The following is a 21,843-nucleotide window of genomic DNA, read 5'->3' on the forward strand; positions in this document are numbered from 1 at the left end:
GTAGGTGAGGATCCTGTGGGGTCCACAGATCCTGAGGGGTCAAGAATTTCTCATTCCTGCTCCAATTAGGTGTGTAAACGCCCTTAGTGTGCAATCCTGGCGTTTAACGCCATACTACTACTTGTTTCTGGCGTTAAACGCCATCTTGTATTCCTTTCCTGGCATTAAATACCAAGCTGCAACCTGTTTCTGGCATTTAACGCCAGCTTGTTCCTTCTTTCTGGCGTTTAACGCCAGTCCGGTGCTTCTTTCTGGCGTTTAACGCCCAGAATGGTGCCAGACTGGGCGTTAAACGCCCATTCTGCTACCTTTACTGGCGTTTAAATGCCAGTAAGTTTCTCCTCCAGGGTGTGCTATTTTTAATGCTGTTTTTTATTTTTCTTTAATTTTTGCAGTTATTTTTGTGACTCCACATGATCATCAACCTAAAAAAAGAGAAAATAACAAAGAAAAATAAAATTGGGTTGCCTCCCAATAAGCGCTTCTTTAATTTCAATAGCTTGACAGTGGGCTCTCATGGAGCTTCACAGATGTTTAGAGCATTGTTAGGGCCTCCCAACACCAAACTTAGAGTTTGAATGTGGGGGTTCAACACCAAACTTAGAGTTTGGTTGTGGCCTCTCAATACCAAACTTAGAGTTTGACCGTGGGGGCTTTGTTTGACTCTGCATTGAGAGAAGCTTTCCTTGCTTCCTCTCCATGGTTACAGAGGGAGATCCTTGAGTTTTAAACACAAGGTAGTCCTCATTCAATTGAAGGGTCAACTCTCCTCTGTCCACATCAATCACAGCTTTTGCTGTGGCTAGGAAGGGTCTTTCAAGGATGATGAATTCATCCTCATCCTTCCCAGTGTCTAGGTTTATGAAATCAGCAGGGATGTAAAGGCCTTTGACCTTTACTAGCACGTCCTCCACATGTCCATAAGCATTTTTCATGGATTTGTCTGCCATCTCTAATGAGAATTTGGCAGCCTGTACCTCAAAGATTTCCAGTTTCTCCATTACAGAGAGTGGCATTAAGTTTATGCCTGACCCCAAGTTACACAGAGCCTTCTCAAATGTCATGGTGCCTATGGTTCAAGGAATTAAGAATTTACCAGGATCCTGTTTCTTTTGAGGTAATGTCTGCCTAACCAAGTCATTCAGTTCATTGGTGAGAAAGGGGGGTTCATCCACCCAAGTCTCATTACCAAATAACTTGGCATTCAGCTTCATGATTGCTCCAAGGTACTTAGAGACTTGCTCTTCAATAATATCTTCATCCTCTTCAGAGGAGGAATAGTCATCAGAGCTCATGAATGGCAGAAGTATGTTCAATGGAATCTCTATGGTCTCTAAATGAGCCTCAGATTTCTTAGGTTCCTCAATTGGGAACTCCTTTTTGTCCAGAGGACGTCCCATGAAGTCTTTTTCACTGGGATTCACGTCCTCCTCCTCCTCTCTAGGTTCGGCCACACCAAGTAAGGTTATGGCCTTGCACTCTCTTTTTGGATTCTCTTCTGTATTGCTTGGGAGAGTACTAGGAGGAGTTTCAGTGACTCTTTTACTCAGCTAGCCCACTTGTGCCTCCAAATTTCTAATGAAGGACCTTGTTTCATTCATAAAAGTTAGAGTGGCCTTAGATAGATCCGAGACTATGTTTGCTAAGCTAGAGGGGCTCTGCTCAGAATTCTCTGTTTGTTGTTGAGAGGATGATGGAAAAGGCTTGCTATTGCTAAACCTGTTTCTTCCACCATTATTAAAGCCTTGTTGAGGCTTTTGTTGATCCTTCCATGAGAAATTTGGATGATTTCTCCATGAAGGATTATAGGTGTTTTCATAGGCTTCACCCATGTAATTCACCTCTACTATTGCAGGGTTCTCAGGATCATAAGCTTCTTCTTCAAAAGATGCTTCTTTAGTACTGTTGGATGCATTTTGCAATCCATTCAGACTTTGAGAAATTAAACTGACTTGTTGAGTTAACATTTTGTTCTGAGCTAATATGGCATTCAGAGCATCAATTTCAAGGACTCCCTTCCTCTGAGGCGTCCCATTACTCACAGGATTCCTTTAAGAAGTGTACATGAACTGATTATTTGTAACCATGTCAATGAGTTCCTGAGTTTCTGCAGGCATTTTCTTAAGGTGAATAGATCCAGCTGCAGAATGGTCCAATGACATCTTAGATAATTCAGACATACCATCATAGAATATATCCAGGATGGTCCATTCTGAAAGCATATCAGATGGACACTTTTTAGTCAGTTGATTGTATCTCTCCCAAGCTTCATAGAGGGATTCACCTTCTTTCTGCCTGAAGTTTTGAACATCCACTCTAAGCTTGCTCAGCTTTTGAGGAAGAAAGAACTTGGGTAAGAAAGTCGTGACCAGCTTATCCCAAGAGTTTAGGCTATCTCTAGGTTGAGAGTCCAACCATGTTCTAGCTCTGTCTCTTACAGCAAAAGGGAAAAGCATAAGCTTATAGACCTCAGGATCAACTCCATTGGTCTTAACAGTATCACAGATCTGTAAGAATTCAGTTAAGAACTGAAAAGGATCTTCTGATGAAAGTCCATGAAACTTGCAATTCTGTTGTATCAGAGAAACTAATTGAGGCTTTAGCTCAAAGTTGTTTGCTCCAATGGCAGGGATTGAGATGCTTCTTCCATGGAAGTTGGAATTTGGTGCAGTGAAGTCACCAAGCATCTTTCTTGCACCTCTACCATTATTATTGGGTTCTGCCATCTCTACTTCTTTTTCAAAAATTTCAGTAAAGTCCTCTTCAGAGTGTTGTGTTTTAGCTTCTCTTAGCTTCCTCTTTAGAATCCTTTCAGGTTCTGGATCAGCTTCAACAAGAATGTTCTTATCCTTGCTCCTACTCATGTGAAAAAGAAGAGAACATAAAAGAAGAGAAATCCTCTATGTCACAGTATAGAGATTCTTTTATGTGAGTAGAAGAAGATAAGAATAGGAGAAGGAGAAGAGAAAAATTCGAACACAGAGAGGAAGAGAGGGTTCGAATTATAAGAAGAAGAGAAGAGTGTTAATGATTAAATAAATAAATAGAAGAAGATGAGAGAGAGGGTTTTCGAAAATAATTACAAGGAAAAGGAAAATATTTTTGTTTTTATTTTAAAATTCTGTTAGAATTCGAAAATTAAAAAAAGGAATAAAATTAAAAGTTAAAACAATTAGTTAAATAAAAAGATTTTTGAAAAAGAAGAAGGTAATTTTTGAAAATTAGAGAGAGAAAACTAGTTAGGTGGTTTTGAAAAAGATAAGAAATAGTAAAACAAACAAAAAGTCAATTAGTTAATTGAAAAAGATTTGAAAATCAATTTTGAAAAGATAAGAAGTTAGAAAAGATTTTGAATTTGATTTTGAAAAAGATATGATTTGAAAAAGATATGTTTGAAAAGATATGATTAAAAAGATATGATTGAAAAAGATTTGAAAAAGAAATAAAAAAAATTGATTTTGAAAATTGAAGTTGATGACTTGACTAACAAGAAACTAAAAGATATGATTCTAGATTTAAAGATTGAACATTTCTTAACAAGAAAGTAACAAACTTGAAATTTTTGAATCAAAACATTAATTGTTAGTAATGATTTCAAAAATAAAAGATAAAATTAAGAAAAAGATTTTTGAAAATTAATTTTAAAGAATTTTTGAAAATAAAAAAGAAAAAAGAAAAGATTTGATTTTGAAAAAGATTTTGAAAAGATAAATTTTTGAAATTGAAATCTTGACTTGACTAACAAGAAACAACTTATTTTAAAAATTTTTGACTAAGTCAACCTAAAGATTTCGAAATTTATGATTGAAATAAGGAAAAGATATTTTTTATTTTTAAATTTTTAATGAGGAGAGAGAAAAACCACAAAATGACTCAACACATAAAAACTTTGGATTAAAACAAATGATGCATGCAAGAACACTATAAATGTCAAGATGAACACCAAGAACACTTTGAAGATCATGATAAACATCAAGAACTTATTTTTGAAAAATTTTCAAGCAAAGAAAAACATGCAAGACACCAAACTTAGAAATTTTTAATCTTTAGACTCTAAGAATTCAAAAATGCATATAAAAGACAACAAAAGACACAAAATAAGAAAATATGAAGATCAAACAAGAAGACTTGTCAAGAACAACTTGAAGATCATGAAGAATGCAATGCATGAATTTTTTGAAAAATGCACAAATTTTAAAAACATGCAATTGACACCAAACTTAAAAATTGATACTAGACTCAAACAAGTAATACAAAATTTTTGGTTTTTATGATTTTATAAATTTTTTTTGGATTTATTGAAAATTATTTTTAGAAAAATGAAAAAGAAGAAAAATTTTGAAAGATTTTTGAAAACTTTTTGAAAATAAAATAATGGTTAAAACAAGAAGAAAATTACCTAATCTGAGCAACAAAGATGAACCGTCAGTTGTCCAAACTCGAACAATCCCCGACAACGGCGCCAAAAACTTGGTGCATGAAATTGTGATCTCAATGGCGCCAACAACTTCGTACGCACTATTGTAATCTCAACTCTTTTTCACAACTTTCCACAACTAACCAGCAAGTGTACTGGGTCGTCCAAGTAATAAACCTTACGTGAGTAAGGGTCGATTCCACGGAGATTGTCGGCTTGAAGCAAGCTATGGTCATCTTGTAAATCTTAGTCAAGCGGATTCAAATGGTTATAGAGTTTTGATAATTAAAATATAAATAAACATAAAATAAAGATAGAGATACTTATGTAATTCATTGGTGGGAATTTCAGATAAGCGTATGGAGATGCATTGTTCCTTCTGAATCTCTGCTTTCCTATTGCCCTTCATCCAGTCCTTCATACTCCTTTCCATGGCAAGCCGTATGTTGGGTGTCACCGTTGTCAATGGCTACTTCCCGTCCTCTCAGTGAAAATGGTCCTCTACGGTTTCTGTACGGCTAATCAACTGTCGGATTTCTCGTATTGGATGAAAAATACAATGCACAGATATCATATGGCTAATCAATTGTTGGTTCTCGATCGTGTAGGAAAAGGATTTACTATCCTTTTGCGTCTATCACTATGCCCTACAGTCGTGAGTTTGAAGCTCGTCACAGTCATCTCTTCCCCGATCTTACTCGGAATACCACAGACAAGGTTTAGACTTTTCGGATCCCAAGAATGCTGCCAATGGATTCTAGCCTATACCATGAAGATTCTAATCTCAGATTCAGATGCCCTGATGAGCGGATAATTTATACGCTTTTTGGCATTATTTTTAGGTAGTTTTTAGTATGATCTAGTTACTTTTAGGGATGTTTTCATTAGCTTTTATGCTAAATTCACATTTCTGGACTTTACTATGAGTTTGTGTGTTTTTCTATGATTTCAGGTATTTTCTGGCTGAAATTGAGGGACCTGAGCAAAACTCTGAGAAAAGGCTGACAAAGGACTGCTGATGCTGTTGGATTCTGACCTCCCTGCACTCAAAATGGATTTTCTGGAGCTACAGAACTCCAAATGGCGCGCTCTCAACGGCGTTGGAAAGTAGACATCCAGAGCTTTCCAGCAATATATAATAGTTTATACTTTATTCGTAATTAGATGACATAAACTGGCGCTCAACACCAGTTCCATGTTGCTGTCTGGAGTCAAACGCCAGAAACACGTCACGAACCGGAGTTAAACGCCCAAAACACGTTACGACTTGGCGTTCAACTCCAAAAGAAGCCTCAGCTCGTGGATTTATCAAGCTCAGCCCAAACATACACCAAGTTGGCCCTGGAAGTGGATTTATGCATCAATTACTTACTCCTGTAAACCCTAGTAGCTAGTCTAGTATAAATAGGATAGTTTACTATTGTATTAGACATCTGGGGATTGTATTATTCAATCTTGGGACGTTTAGTTCTCAGATCAGGGGGGATGGCCATTCGGCCATGCCTGAACCTTTCACTTATGTATTTTCAACGGTGGAGTTTCTACACACCATAGATTAAGGGTGTGGAGCTCTACTGTACCTTAAGTTTCAATGCAATTACTATTATTTTCTATCCAATTCGATTTATTCCTGTTCTAAGATATTCGTTGCACTTCAACTTGATGAATGTGATGATCTATGACACTCATAATCATTCTCACCTATGAATGCGCGTGACTGACAACCACTTCCGTTCTACCTTAGACCGGGCGCATATCTCTTGGATTCCTTAATCAGAATCTTTGTGGTATAAGCTAGAATTGATGGCGGCATTCATGGAATCCGGAAAGTCTAACCTTGTCTGTGGTATTCCGAGTAGGATTCCGGGATTGAATGACTGTGACGAGCTTTAAACTCCTGAAGGCTGGGCGTTAGTGACAGATGCAAAAGAATCACTGGATTCTACTCCAACCTGATTGAGAACCGATAGATGATTAGCCGTGCTGTGACAGAGCATTTGGACCTTTTTCACTGAGAGGATGGGATGTAGCCATTGACAACGGTGATGCCCTACATACAGCTTGCCATGGAAATGAGTAAGAATGATTGGTTGAATGTAATAAGAAAGTAGAGATTCAGAAGGAACACAGCACCTCCATGCACCTATATGAAATTCCCACCATTGGATTACATGAGTAACTTTATCTTTATTTTATGTTTATTTACAATTATTTGATTTTCGAAATTCCATAATCAATTATTATCCGCCTGACTGAGATTTACAAGATGACCATAGCTTGCTTCATACCAACAATCTCCGTGGGATCGACCCTTACTCACGTAAGGTATTACTTGGACGACCCAGTGCACTTGCTGGTTAGTTGTGCGGAGTTGTGACTAAGTATAATTCACGTGTGAGAGCTACCAAACTATTGGAGCCATTGTTGATGATCACAATTCTGTGCACCATGCCCCATTGTCAGAGGGGAGTCGATGTGAATCATTGATTAGAAACCCAAGAGATATACATTCAAGCTTGTTTTCATGTAGAACAGAAGTGGCTATCAATCACGCTTCATAAGTGAGAATGGTGATGAGTGTCACATAATCATCACATTCACCATGTTCTTGTGTGCGAATGAATATCTTAGAATAAGAATAAGCATGAATTGAATAAAAGATAGTTGTAATTGCATTAATACTTGAGGAACAGCAGAGCTCCACACCTTAATCTATGGTGTAGAAACTCCATCGTTGAAAATACATAAGCGATAAAGGTCCAAGCATGGCCGTGAGGCCATGCCTCCCTAATAACATGAAACAATCAAAAAAGGGTTCAAAGACCTGATCCCAAAATCAAGGATGATCAAAAAGATGAAAATATAATAGTAAAAAGTCTTATTTATAATGAACTAGTAACCTAGGGTTTACAGAAATAAGTAAATGATGCAGAAACCCACTTCCGGCCACTTGGTGTGTGCTTGGGCTGAGCATTGAAGCTTTCACATGTAGAGACTTCTCTTGGAGTTAAACACCAGTTTGCAGCCTGTTTTGGGCGTTTAACTTTAGCTTGTAACTTGTTTCTGGCATTTAACGCCAGAATAAGGCAGAAAGTTGGCGTTGAACACGAGTTTGCATCATCTAACCTCAGGCAAAGTATAGACAATTATATATTGCTGGAAAGCACTGGATGTCTACTTTCCAACGCAATTAAGAGCGCGCCAGTTGGGCTCATGTAGCTCCAAAAATTTTATTTTCAAGTGAGGGAGGTCAGAATCCAACAACATCTACCGTCCTTCTTCAGCCTCTGAATCAGATTTTTGCTCAGGTCCCTCAATTTCAACTAGAAAATACCTGAAATCACAGAAAAATACACATACTTGTAGTAAAGTCCAGAAATGTGAATTTTTCTTAAAAACTAATAAAAATATACTAAAAAGTAGCTAGATCCTACTAAAAACTATGTAAAAACAATGTCAAAAAGTGTATAAAATATCCACTCATCACAACACCAAACTTAAATTGTTGCTTGTCCCCAAGCAACTGAAAATCAAACAGGATAAAAAGAAGAGAACATACAATGAATCTCACAATATCAATAAAACTTAGTCCCAATTAGATGAGCGGGGCTAGTAGTTTTTTTTCTTCTAAACAGTTTTGACATCTCACTTTATCCTTTGAAATTCAGAATGATTGGCAGCTATAGGAACTTAGAATTTTAGATGGTGTTATTAATTCTCCTAGTTCAGTATGTTGATTATTGAACACAGCTACTTTATGAGTCTTGACCGTGGCCCTGAGCACTTTGTTTTCTAGTATTACCACCGGATACATAAATGTCACAGACGCATAACTGGGTGAACCTTTTCAGATTGTGACTCAGCTTTGCTAAAGTCCCCAGTTAGAGGTGTCCAGAGTTTTTAAGCACACTCTTTTGCTTTGGATCACGACTTTAACCACTCAGTCTCAAGCTTTTCACTTGGACCTTCATGACACAAGCACATGGTTAGGGACAGCTTGATTTAGCCGCTTAGGCCTAGATTTTATTTCCTTGGGCCCTCCTATCCATTAATGCTCAAAGCCTTGGATCCTTTTTACCCTTGTCTTTTGGTTTAAAGGGCTATTGGCTTTTTCTTTTTCTACTTCTTTTCTTTTTCGCCATTTTTCTCTCTTTTTTTCACTGCTTTTTCTTGCTTCAAGAATCAATTTCATGATTTTTCATATTATCAATAACATGTCTCTTTGTTCATCATTCTTTCAAGAGCCAACAATTTTAACATTCATAAACAACAAGATAAAAAATATGCACTGTTCAAGCATTCATTCAGAAAACAAAGAGTATTGCAACCACATCAAAGTAATTAAACTAATTTCAAGATACTTCTTGTTCTTTTGTAATTAAGCACATTTTTCATTCAAGAGAGGTAAAGGATTCATGGAGTTATTCATAGCCTTAAGACATAGATACTAGACACTAATGATCATGTAGTAAAGACACAAACATAGATAGACTATAAAGAATAAAAATAAAAAAACAGAAAAATAAGAATAAGAAAATTAAAGAACGGGTCCACCTTAGTGATGGCGGCTAGTTTTTCCTCTTGAAGATCCAATGGAACGCCTAAGCTCCTCTATGTCTCTTCTTTGCCTTTGTTGCTCCTCCCTCATAGCTCTTTGATCTTCTCTAATCTCATGGAGAATGATGGAGTGCTCTTGGTGTTCTACCCTTAGTTGGTCCATGTTGTAACTCAAGCCTTCCAAAGAGGTGTTGAGTTGCTCCCAATAGTTGTGTGGAGGAAAATGCATCCCTTGAGGCATCTCAGGGATTTCATGAGGAATTTCCTCATGCTCTTGTTGAGGTCCATGAGTGGGCTCTCTTCCTTTATGACAATTCCAGCTGAATTGCATAGGGATCACCTTTTTCTTGGCCACAACTTCATAGAAGTGGTCTTGATGGACCTTTGAGATGAATCTCTCCATCTCCCATGACTCGAAGGTGGAAGCTTTTGCCTTCTCTTTCCTCTTTCTAGAGGTTTCTCCAGCCTTAGGTGCCATAAATGGTTATGGAAAAACAAAAAGCAATGCTTTTACCACACCAAACTTAAAAGGTTTGCTCATCCTCGAGTAAAAGAAGAAAGAAAGAAGGGGGAGAAGAAGAAAATGGAGGAGAAGGAGTGAGATATAGGTTCAACCAAGGGTGTAGGAGAGTGTTTGTGATGTGTGAAAATGAAGGAGTGAAGAGGGGTATTCACAGGGAAAGAGATGGAGAGTGGCCAAATGGAATTGGGTGGGTTTGGGAGGGAAAAGTGTTTGAATTTGAAAGTGAGGTAGGTGGGGTTTTTTGGGAAAGAGATTTGGAGGTGATTGGTGAAGAGAATATAGGGAAGAGAATAGGATTTGATTGGTGAATGGTGTTTTGGGTAGAGTGTTTATAGAGATGTGTGAGGGAGAGAAAGAGAGATAGGTGGGGTAGGTGGGGATCCTGTGAGGTCCACAAATCCTGAGGGGTCAAGGATTTCTCATCCCTGCTCCAATTAGGCGTGTAAACGCCCTTAGTGTGCAATCCTGACATTTAACGCCAGACTGCTGCTTGTTTCTGGCGTTAAACGCCAGGTTGTATTCCTTTCCTGGCATTAAACTTCAATCTACAACCTGTTTTTGGCATTTAACGCCAACTTGTTTCTTCTTTCTGGCGTTTAACACCAGTCTGGTGCTTCTTTCTAGCATTTAACGCCCAGAATGGTGTCAGATTGGGCGTTAAACGCCCATTCTGCTACCCTTATTGGCGTTTAAATGCCAGTAAGTTTTTCCTTCAGGGTGTGCTATTTTTAATGCTGTTTTTTATTTTTCTTTAATTTTTGCAGTTATTTTTGTGACTCCACATGATCATCAACCTAAAAAAAGAGAAAATAACAGAAAAATAAAATTAGGTTGCCTCCCAAGAAGCGCTTCTTTAATGTCAATAGCTTGACAGTGGGCTCTCATGGAGCTTCATAGATGTTCAGAGCATTATTGGAGCCTCCCAACACCAAACTTAGAGTTTGACCGTAGGGGCTTTGTTTGACTCTGCATTGAGAGAAGCTTTTCTTGCTTCCTCTCCATGGTTACAGAGGGAGATCCTTGAGTTTTAAACACAAGGTAGTCCTTATTCAATTGAAAGGTCAATTCTCCTCTGTCCACATCAATAACAGCTTTTGCTGTGGCTAGGAAGGGTCTTCCAAGGATGATGAATTCATCTTCATCCTTCCCAGTGTCTAGGTTTATGGAATCAGCAGGGATGTAAAAGCCTTTGACCTTTACTAGCACATCCTCTACCTGTCCATAAGCCTTTTTCATGGATTTGTCTGCCATCTCTAATGAGAATTTGGCAGCCTGTACCTCAAAGATTTCTAGTTTCTCCATTACAGAGAGTGACATTAAGTTTATGCCTGACCCCAGGTCACACAGAGCCTTCTCAAAGGTCATGGTGCCTATGGTACAGGGAATTAAGAATTTACCAGGATCCTATTTCTTTTGAGATAATATCTGCCTAACCAAGTCATTCAGTTCATTGGTAAGCAAGGGGGATTCATCTACCCAAGTCTCATTACCAAATAACTTGGCATTTAGCTTCATGATTGCTCCAAGGTACTTAGCAACTTGCACTTTAGTAATATCTTCATCCTCTTCAGAGGAGGCATAGTCATAAGAGCTCATGAATGGCAGAAGTAGGTTTAATAGAATCTCTATGGTCTCTAGATGAGCCTTAGATTCCTTAGGTTCCCCAATTGGGAACTCCTTTTTGTCCAGAGGACGTCCCATGAGGTCTTTCTCACTGGGATTCACGCCCTCCTCCTCCTCTCTAGGTTCGGCCACACTAAGTAAGGTTATGGCCTTGCACTCTCTTTTTGGATTCTCTTCTGTATTACTTGGGAGAGTACTAGGAAGAGTTTCAGTGACTCTTTACTCAGCTGGCCCACTTGTGCCTCCAAATTTCTAATGGAGGACCTTGTTTTATTCATGAAACTTAGAGTGGCCTTAGATAGATCAGAGACTATATTTGCTAAGCTAGAGGGGATCTACTCAGAATTCTCTGTCTGTTGCTGAGAGGATGATGGAAAAGGCTTGCTATTACTAAACCTGTTTCTTCCACCATTATTAAAGTCTTGTTGAGGCTTTTGTTGATCCTTCCATGAGAAATTTGGATGATTTCTCCATGAAAGATTATAGGTGTTTCCATAGGCTTCACCAACGTAATTCACCTCTGCCATTGCAGGGTTCTCAGGATCATAAGCTTCTTCTTCAGAATATGCTTCTTTAGTACTGTTGGATGCATTTTACAATCCATTCAGACTCTGAGAAATCAAACTGACTTGTTGAGTCAACATTTTATCCTGAGTCAATATGGCATTCAGAGCATCAATTTCAAGGACTCCCTTCCTCTGAGGCATCTCATTGCTCACAGTATTCCTTTAAGAAGTGTACATGAACTGAGCATTTTCTTCAGGTGAATAGATCCACCTGCAGAATGGTCCAATGACATCTTAGACAATTCAAATAGACCATCATAGAATATAACCAGGATGGTCCATTCTGAAAGCATGTTAGATGGATACTTTTTGGTCAATTGCTTGTATCTCTCCCAAGCTTCATAGAGGGATTCACCTTCTTTCTCCCTGAAGGTTTGAACATCCACTCTAAGCTTCCTTAGCTTTTGAGGAGGAAAGAACTTGGCTAAGAAAGCCGTGACCAGCTTATCCTAAGAGTTTAGGCTATCTCTAGGTTGAGAGTCCAACCATGTTCTAGCTCTATTTCTTACAGCAAAAGGAAAAAGCATAAGCTTATAAACCTCAGGATCAACTCCATTGGTCTTAACAGTATCACAGATCTGCAAGAATTCAGTTAAGAACTGAAAAGAATCTTCTGATGGAAGTCCATGAAACTTGCAATTCTGTTGTATCAGAGAAACTAATTGAGGCTTTAGCTCAAAGTTGTTTGCTCCAATGGTAGGGATTGAGATGCTTCTTCCATAGAAGTTGGAATTTGGTGTAGTGAAGTCACCAAGCATCTTTCTTGCACCTCTACCATTATTATTGGGTTCTGCCATCTCTACTTCTTTTTTGAAAATTTCAGTAAAGTACTCTTCAGAGTGTTGTGTTTTAGCTTCTCTTAGCTTCCTCTTCAGAGTCCTTTCAGGTTCCGGATCAGCTTCAACAAGAATATTCTTATCCTTGCTCCTGCTCATGTGAAAAAAGAAGAGAACAGAAAAGAAGAGGAATCCTCTATGTCACAGTATAGAGATTCCTTTATGTGAGTAGAAGAAGATAAGAATAGGAGAAGGAGAAGAGAAGAATTCGAACACAGAGAGGAAGAGAGTGTTTGAATTATAAGAAAAAGAGAAGAGTGTTATTGATTAAATAAATAAATAGAAGAAGATGAGAGAGAGAGGGTTTTCGAAAATAATTACAAGAAAAAGGAAAATATTTTTATTTTTATTTTAAAATTTCGTTAGAATTCAAAAATTAAAAAAAGGAATAAAATTAAAAGTTAAAACAATTAGTTAAATAAAAAGATTTTTGAAAAAGAGGAAGGTGATTTTCGCAAATTAGAGAGAGAAAATTAGTTAGGTGATTTTGAAAAAGATATGAAATAGTAAAACAAACAAAAAGTCAATTAGTTAATTAAAAAGATTTGAAAATCAATTTTGAAAAGATAAGAAGTTAGAAAATATTTTGAAATTGATTTTGAAAAAGATATGATTTGAAAAAGATATGTTTGAAAAGATATGATTAAAAAGATATGATTGAAAAAGATTTGAAAAAGAAATTAAAAAAATTGACTTTGAAAATTGAAGTTGATGACTTGACTAACAAGAAACTAAAAGATATGATTCTAGAATTTAAATATTGAACCTTTCTTAACAAGAAAGTAACAAACTTGAAATTTTTTAATCAAAACATTAATTGTTAGTAATAATTTCGAAAATAAAAGATAAAATTAAGAAAAAGATTTTTGAAAATTAATTTTAAAGAATTTTCGAAAATAATAAAAAGAAAAAAAGAAAAGATTTGATTTTGAAAAAGATTTTGAAAAGATAAATTTTTGAAATTGAAATCTTGACTTGACTAACAAGAAACAACTTATTTTAAAAATTTTTGACTAAGTCAACCCAAAGATTTCGAAATTTATGAGTGAAATAAGAAAAAGATATTTTTTATTTTTAAATTTTTAATGAGGAGAGAGAAAAACCACAAAATGACTCAACACATAAAAATTTTGGATTAAAACAAATGATGCATGCAATAACACTATGAATGTCAAGATGAACACCAAGAACACTTTGAAGATCATGATGAACATCAAGAACTTATTTTTGAAAAATTTTCAAGCAAAGAAAAACATGCAAGGCACCAAACTTAGAAATTTTTAATCTTTAGACTCTAAGAATTAAAAAATGTATATGAAAAATAAGAAAAGACACAAAACAAGAAAATATGAAGATCAAACAAGAAGACTTGTCAAGAACAACTTGAAGATAATGAAGAATGCAATGCATGAATTTTTTGAAAAATGCACAAATTCTAAAAACATGCAATTGACACCAAACTTAAAAATTGACACTAGACTCAAACAAGAAACACAAAATTTTTGGTGTTTAATGATTTTATAAATTTTTTTAGATTTTTTGAAAATTATTTTTAGAAAAACGAAAAAGAAGAAAAAATTTGAAAGATTTTTGAAAACTTTTTGAAAATAAAATAATGGTTAAAACAAGAAGAGAATTACCTAATCTGAGCAACAAAGATGAACCGTCAGTTGTCCAAACTCAAACAATCTCCGGCAACGGCGCCAAAAACTTGGTGCACGAAATTGTGATCTTAATGGCACCAACAACTTGGTACGCACAATTGTAATCTCAACTCTTTTTCACAACTTCGCACAACTAACCAGCAAGTGCACTGGGTCGTCCAAGTAATAAACCTTACGTGAGTAAGGGTCGATCCTACGGAGATTGTCGGCTTGAAGCAAGCTCTGGTCATCTCTTAAATCTCAGTCAGGTGGATTCAAATGGTTATAGAGTTTTGATAATTAAAATAAAAAATAAACATAAAATAAAGATAGAGATACTTGTGTAATTCATTAGTGGGAATTTCAGATAAGCGTATGGAGATGTGTTGTTCCTTCTGAATCTCTGCTTTCCTATTGCCCTTCATCCTTCATACTCCTTTCCACGGTAAGTTGTATGTTGGGTGTCACCATTGTCAATGGCTACTTCCCGTCCTCTCAGTGAAAATGGTCCTCTACGGTTTCTGTACAGCTAATCAACTGTCGGATTTCTCGTCTCGGATGAAAAATACCATGCACAGATATCGTATGGCTAATCAGCTATTGGTTCTCGATCATGTAGGAATAGGATTTACTATCCTTTTGCGTCTGTTACTATGCCCTACAGTCACGAGTTTGAAGCTCGTCACAATCATCCCTTCCCAGATCCTACTCGGAATACCACAGACAAGGTTTAGACTTTCTGGATTTCTGGAATGCTGCCAATGGATTCTAGCCTATACCATGAAGATTCTAATCTCGGATTCAGATGCCTCATTGTCAGAGGGGAGTTGATGTGAATCGTTGATTAGAAACCCAAGAGATATACATTCAAGCTTGTTTTCATGTAGAACGGAAGTGGTTGTCAATCACGCGTTCATAAGTGAGAATGGTGATGAGTGTCACATAATCATCACATTCACCATGTTTTTGTGTGTGAATGAATATCTTAGAATAAGAATAAGCATGAATTGAATAGAAGACAGTAGTAATTGCATTAATACTCGAGGAATAGCAGAGCTTCACACCTTAATCTATGGTGTAAAAACTCTACCATTGAAAATACATAAGTGATGAAGGTCAAGGCCATGCCTCCCTAATAACATGAAACAATCGAAAAAGGGTTCAAAGACCTGATCCCAAGATCAAGAATGATCAAAAAGATGAAAATATAATAGTAAAAAGTCCTATTTATAATGAACTAGTAACCTAGGGTTTACAGAAATAAGTAAATGATGCAGAAATTCACTTACGGGGCCCACTTGGTGTGTGCTTGGGCTGAGCATTGAAGCTTTCACGTATAAAGACTTCTCTTGGAGTTAAACGCCAGTTTACAGCCTGTTTTGGGCGTTTAACTCTAGCTTGTAACTTGTTTCTGGCGTTTAACACTAGAATAGGGCAGAAAGCTGACGTTGAACGCCAGTTTGCATCATCTAACCTTGGAAAAAGTATAGACTATTATATATTTCTGGAAAGCCCTAGATGTCTACTTTCCAATGCAATTGAGAGCGCTCTATTTGAACTTTTGTAGCTCCAAAAATTCTATTTTGAGTGCAGAGAGGTCAGAATCAAACAGCATCTACAGTCCTTCCTCAGCCTCTGAATCAGATTTTTGCTTAGGTCCGTCAATTTCAGCCAGAAAATACTTGAAATCACAGAAAAACACACACACATAGCAAAGTCCAGAAATGTGAATTTTGCTTAAAGACTAATAAAAATATACTAAAAAGTAGCTAGATCCTACTAAAAACTATGTAAAAATAATGCCAAAAAGTGTATAAAATATCCGCTCATCATGAACGCATCACTCCACCCTCCTCTGCCCCAATTCCGCCACGCACCACCTTCTTTGGCTCCAGTTTCACGGCGGTCTAGGCCACCTATTCTGCAGTTCTGCCGCGTCCAGCCTTCCGCCGTGCTCCCTCACCTATGTGCTCTAGAAGAGAAGGTATTTTTTTACTGTAATTGTTGTTTTAATTGGTTTAAGATTGTTAATATGTGATTTGTCTTCTTCAATTATTATTGTTATTACTGTGGTTTAGAATTACTGATGATATTCTTGATTCTATTATAAGGGCTTTAAGAGTGTGTGATACAATCGTTTAAAGAACCAAGTGCACAATGCCATATTGATTTAAATATTTAAGTAAACTTGATTTGACTATCTGCATGAATTGGCATTGCTCTATTATTAGCTTAATAGTGAATGAGCGATTACACCTAATAATCTTGAAAAATAAATAAATTTGTTAATGGTCTTAATCTATTGGTTAATACACCCAAGTTAGTCCTTTTATGATTCATGCAAATCTATTGATTGCTAGATCTTAGTGATATTCAAATGTAAAAGTATTTACTTGTAAGGTTTGTCTTTTGTTTACTCTTTAGGACATCTCATCTCTATTTTTTAGAAAAGGTTAATGATATATTGGAAGCAACTATTTAGAATTGATTTGTATAAGACTTCTGACATAAGTCATGCATTTCAATAAAAGATAAGAAAACTTTAATCACGTTATTTTTATAGCTTGGTGACATTTTCATAATTGTATGCATAGGTTATTGGACTATGTGTGACCATCATTTTGCATTACCTGTTACTACAATAAAATCTATTTGAATTAAAAGCCTGTCGCTTTTTTATTTAACCGATAAGTATTTGGAGCATTGTGCTAAGTCTTTTCATTTCCCACAAAGTTTACATCAATTATATTTCTTATGAATTGTGATTTAAATAGTATATTTAAATTTTTTGAAAATATCTAAATGTACCGCACATTTATAAACTAATCCTTGTATGTCTTTTACAGATGCACAAATAGAATTGTCTACTATTTTAACTATATATCTTAACAACTATCTTTATAAGGTTCATAATTCTACCCCTGCATTTTTAAAAAGGATACAATTTAAAATTGAGTGCACAAAATTATGTTGGATATTTTTCTTGATATTGTTTTTATTAAGAGTTAATTATCGTATACTATGAATTTACCAAAGACATGCATTACAATGTTTTTTTGTTGTTGGAAATTTAATTTGGGAGTGAAAACTTAATTGACTTATATTTTTTTATGGTGATGAATTTCCTTGGTCAATGCACACATCGTGTCTTACCATTAGTTTGCTTAATTTTGAGATTGATATAGGCTTTTCATCAAGAAAGGCAATGAAAGTCTTATTTCAATTCAATATCATAGAAACAAATATTCCTTAAATTATTTTGTCATTCTTTAAAGTTGTCATGTTGATGATGAAGCTACCATCTTTATGTATCAAGTTAGAATATAAGATGGTGAGCCATTTTATCTATTTAATATTGAGCCAACACAAGACATTCATATATTAAATTATATTGAAAGCTCTTTAGGAAAAAATGATGCTGCATAACAACTCTTTTCTAACAAAATTGAGCTTAAGTCACACTGAAATGTCTTGTTATGTATCAACTTATCACTTAACAATTAATTGCATCATATCTCACCACCTTCGAATCAAAAAGATGAGACTCTTGGTTTATATCAAAAAGAGCCACCCTAACTACTATTACCTTCAATATCACAAAATTTCATGGAATAGTTTAACTTTTCATTCACCGTTTTTCAAATAATCCCACATTCTAAAATTTTTTGGGAGCTTGTTCCATACTATTCAATGTAGATATGAATGTGTTCTTGTAATGTAATTCCTATGTTTTAGTTAGTAAACAAAGATAAAAATGGTAACGTTCCATCTGGTTAAATCCATCACAGTTGCTAATTTTGCATTCATTTTAGTATATGGTACTCTCGTCTATTTGAGTATCTACACTTCTATTACATGAACTAATAGGCTTTGTCATATATTTATACTAAGGATAATTAAGCATAATTTTGTTAAATGATAAGTTGATTACATTGATACAACTCAAGTCTCCACCTTTGCATAAAAATATCATAATTTCTTATAAGTATGTACATATCAAATATGTCACAGAATATCTGCAATGTGCATCCAACACAAATTAATGTTTGTGTAGTTTTAGATAACTATATATTGTTTATTAATTATCCTACCTCTTGTATAAAATTTTCTATTCAATTGTTACAACTAATTTATGTGTTCATGCAACTAATTTGTTTAAAGTATTTTATTTAATGATTACTCCTAAATTGTTTGTTCATGCTTTGACAACTAACTTATTCCCTAATATTGTTTAAAGATAATTACATCTATCATAATATATGTTTATAGTCACCATTGTTAAGAGTCTAGTATTTTAGCTATAGGAATCACAAATCAACATCATGTCTTGTATTTGAAAAGTTTGAAAGTATACATTAGTTGATTAAAGCTAGCTTCTCTGCATCCTAATTATCTTATAGCATAACGAAAAAATCAAGAAATTATTACTATACATTCTACTATAATTTAAAACTACACATATAAGGTTGCAACAAATTTTATTGATAACCATAATTGAAAAACCTGAACTCTAAATAATATTGAGTCATTATACAATTACAAAATTATGATCACATTAATCATGTGTAGTGTATATTTTCTATGCGATGAGAGTTATTCTTGTCTAGTTTGTTGCTCGTCCAATCTTAGCATGCTTGCCATTGTCTGATAATAAAAACTCTTTAATAATTTACTTAAGTATATCCCAAAAAATAGACTAATTAGCTTAATATTTTAGCTTTGATTTTCGTTTTTAGTCCTTTAACTATTGGGCTTATATTTTTTAATCCTTCAAGATAATATTCTTTTAATGGTTATGGTTTTCCTTAGTCAATACACATTGTCTCACGTTATTAATTTGCATGAATTTGGCTTAGATATAGCCTCTTCATTAGGAAAGGCAATAAAAGTCTTGTTTCAACTCAATTTCATGTAAACAGATACGACCTAAATCAAGAGTCCATCTTTATGTATCCAGCCAAAGTACAAGATGATGAGCCATTTTGTCTATTTTAAACTGACCCAACATAATGCATTCATATACTAACTTGTTTTGAAAGCTCTTTAGAAAAAAATCATGCTTTATAACAATCTTGCTCTAACAAAGTGAGCTTAAGTCGTAGTAAAATGTCTTGTTATATGTCAAATTGGCACTTAACAATTAATTGTAGCATGTTTGACAATCCTTAATTAAAAGGATAAGACTCTTAGTTTATGCCAACATGAGCCACCATAACTATTATTACTTTCACCGTAATAAAATTTTATGGGTTAGTTTACCTTTTGATTCATCATTTCCCAAAGAAACCCACATGCAAAAAATTCTTCAAAGCTTTATTTGTACTATTCAAATTATTACTAAGCATTACACGGTACTACTAGGTCCTCTTGTCTTCCACGTGTCATCCAACTGGAATACACACTTGTCGAACACTTACCTCAGCACTTGTCGATCAAAGGACCATCCACTACACTCCCATTATATATTAATAGATAGATTATTATTTTTTTCTCCTAGACTCAAATATATATATCTAAAATGATAAGAATGCATGCTAAGTATTTTATTAACACATTCAAAACTCATGTCAAAATGACAAAGTTTAGTATTCACATCATAAGGTTAAAAATAAAATTTTGACCATAAACACATTCAAAATTAAATAAACAACAAGAACACATCCAAATTATATTAATATTACAAATTTCAAATCAAATAGAGGCGTGAAAAAATATCAACAAAAACACATCCAAAAAAGCGAGAAAATCATAGATACATCCAATATTATGCATAGATTGAAAAGATAGAACCTTTTATTAAACAAAAAAAAAAGAAGAGAGGGGAGACCAAGCACTATAGTAACCTAGAGAATGTAAATGAGACAACAAATCCCAAATCAAATCAAACAGAACCATAAAAAAATTATCAATACAAACACATCCAAATACCTGAAACGCATTTTTGGGCGCGGAAGAAGTGGCGACAAGGAGGATCGGGGCACGGAGGAGGAGCATCACGACGAGAATGTTGAGCGCGGCACGGAGAAGGACATGACAATAAAAATGATGAGCGCGACGAAGGACAAGGTAGGCGTGGGGGAGGAGCGCGGTGAGGGGCAGGAGCGTGGTGACGAATTAGGGGTGTGAGGTGCAACTCTAGATTTTACTGGTTTTGCTGGTTGAAACTTGATTTGGAATATTTAGGTTTTATTTGGGATGTGTTCGTATTTAGCAGGTTTAAAACTGATTTGGAGATTTAAAATTGATTTGGAATATTTAGGGTTTTATTTAGGATTTATTAGGGTTTCACTTAAATTAACTTTTGGATTTGCATTTAAATTAAAAAAATATTAAATCTATCTGGATATATTTGTTTTAATTTTTTTTAAAATTAATGCAATAAAAGATTGAGTAAAAAAATATTTTAAAGGATACCTAGTTGAACTAATGTAAAAAATATTTCTGAGCATAACTGAAAATTTGACTAGGAATTTTTGTTATGACATAATATTTTGAAATTATTGTCCAATATGAACCTTCTTCTTTGTACCCTCTAAAACATGATTTTTGAAATAAGTATTAACAAATTTTATACTAAAAAATTTTAAACAAAAACATAAATTATTTAATTAGTAACAATATTTTAGATATCAAACAATTTTTTTTTAGTTTTTAGTCCAACCTGAAATAATATTATGCTAACGATTGTCAAAACAAAACGAATTTAGCAGTCAACAAAACTATGCTTCATTAGCAATTACTTTAGAGTTCACTCAAATTGCTAGTTATTGATGTATAAGATCACTGACGTATGAAAATTTTGTTTAACAAGAGAGCTGGGAAGTGAAGTAGAGAGTTGATCTTACAAGAGAGAGGTGATAGACTTATATATTGTAAACATATACAATCATCATCGACAAAGTTAGAGATATATCTAAATCAAGAGAAGTGCTCATATATGCTAATACTAGTTGCTTCACATTTTTTTTTGTGTAAACACCAATATTTAACTAGATAATAAATAAATAAATAAGAAAGAAGAAAAAAAGAAGCAATATAATAATAAATACCAATGCTAATCTTTTGTCCGATGAGACATTTTCTTTGTTGGTGCTGCCTTCTTCGTTGCAGCCGGCACTACTTCTTCTATGTCATGACAGAAATAAATAAAATATTTGATAGTCAATGAATTTCATACAAACAATATTATATATAATCTCCATTTAACTCGTTTGTTACCATGTCTCAGATACACTCATAAATATGATTTTTTTTAAAAGAAAATAAAAGAAATGTTTGTATTATTTATTAACATGCAAATTATTTAACGATAAAATAATTTGACTAACAAATACTCTAAAATTTGTCAGTTAATTTTTTCTTTTTTTGATATAAGATTAATTTGACTCTTTTTGGAAAAATAAATAAATAAATATACAGTTGATTATCACAATTTTAAAATATTTTATTTATTAAAAAAACAAATCAAAGAAAAAAAACCGTTCATTGTTTATATGGTTTGTTCATAAAACTTAAAAGAAAAAATAAATATAGAATTAAAAAAAGAATACGAGAAGAGAAAACGTCATTTTATTAAAAGTTATATATACACATAACAAAAAATCATACAAAACACATATATGTATGGACAAAAAATAAATAAAGAAATAAAAAGAGAATAAAAATATTGAGAGTACCG

General features: G+C 34.5%; 1 non-coding gene across 1 annotated transcript; it reads left to right on the forward strand.

The window, feature by feature from the left end:
* The first annotated feature begins 2,216 nt into the window (after positions 1-2,216).
* On the forward strand, positions 2,217-2,324 carry LOC112718717 (small nucleolar RNA R71). Its single transcript, XR_003161044.1, has one exon. It is a non-coding gene; the product is annotated as a small nucleolar RNA R71 (small nucleolar RNA).
* Positions 2,325-21,843: the final 19,519 nt, after the last annotated feature.

This window comes from Arachis hypogaea, chromosome 10, assembly GCF_003086295.3.
Source record: "Arachis hypogaea cultivar Tifrunner chromosome 10, arahy.Tifrunner.gnm2.J5K5, whole genome shotgun sequence".
Taxonomy (NCBI): domain Eukaryota; kingdom Viridiplantae; phylum Streptophyta; class Magnoliopsida; order Fabales; family Fabaceae; genus Arachis; species Arachis hypogaea.